Here is a 467-nt window from a genome sequence, read left to right on the forward strand (position 1 = left end):
CGTGGCTTTTTGTGTTAAAGATCTCAGATTCAGCATGGTCTGTGCAAAACACATCTGTCAGAGAGGACAGTTCATTTTGGCAAATATTATATTTTCTGTTAATTGATTACATTTTATCAGTGAGAGAGAAATGGTTCCAGTCAATTTGACTACCAAAAAGATTTATTTTGAGAGAAAAAAAGTATCTTTGAAAGTATCATTAGGCTGGGGAAGCTCCGGTTCAGAGGAATGCGGGTAGAGTAGCATACGCATCCAGAAGATTGTTCTCCCTGAGTGCAAGAAAAGCAGGAAATCTCAAGACACGGGGAAGTGGGTTTTTTAGGTTTTTTTAAAACTTTTTAATTCAATTACACATTAACATGCTTCCATTTGAAACTTCGAGGTCTTCATCGGGGATTGACGCCCGACCAAAGGTAATTGAAGCCCGACGGAGCGAAGCGACGGAGGGCTTCAATTAGACTTTGGGA

Source organism: Littorina saxatilis, linkage group LG9 (genome assembly GCF_037325665.1).
Source record: "Littorina saxatilis isolate snail1 linkage group LG9, US_GU_Lsax_2.0, whole genome shotgun sequence".
NCBI lineage: Eukaryota > Metazoa > Mollusca > Gastropoda > Littorinimorpha > Littorinidae > Littorina > Littorina saxatilis.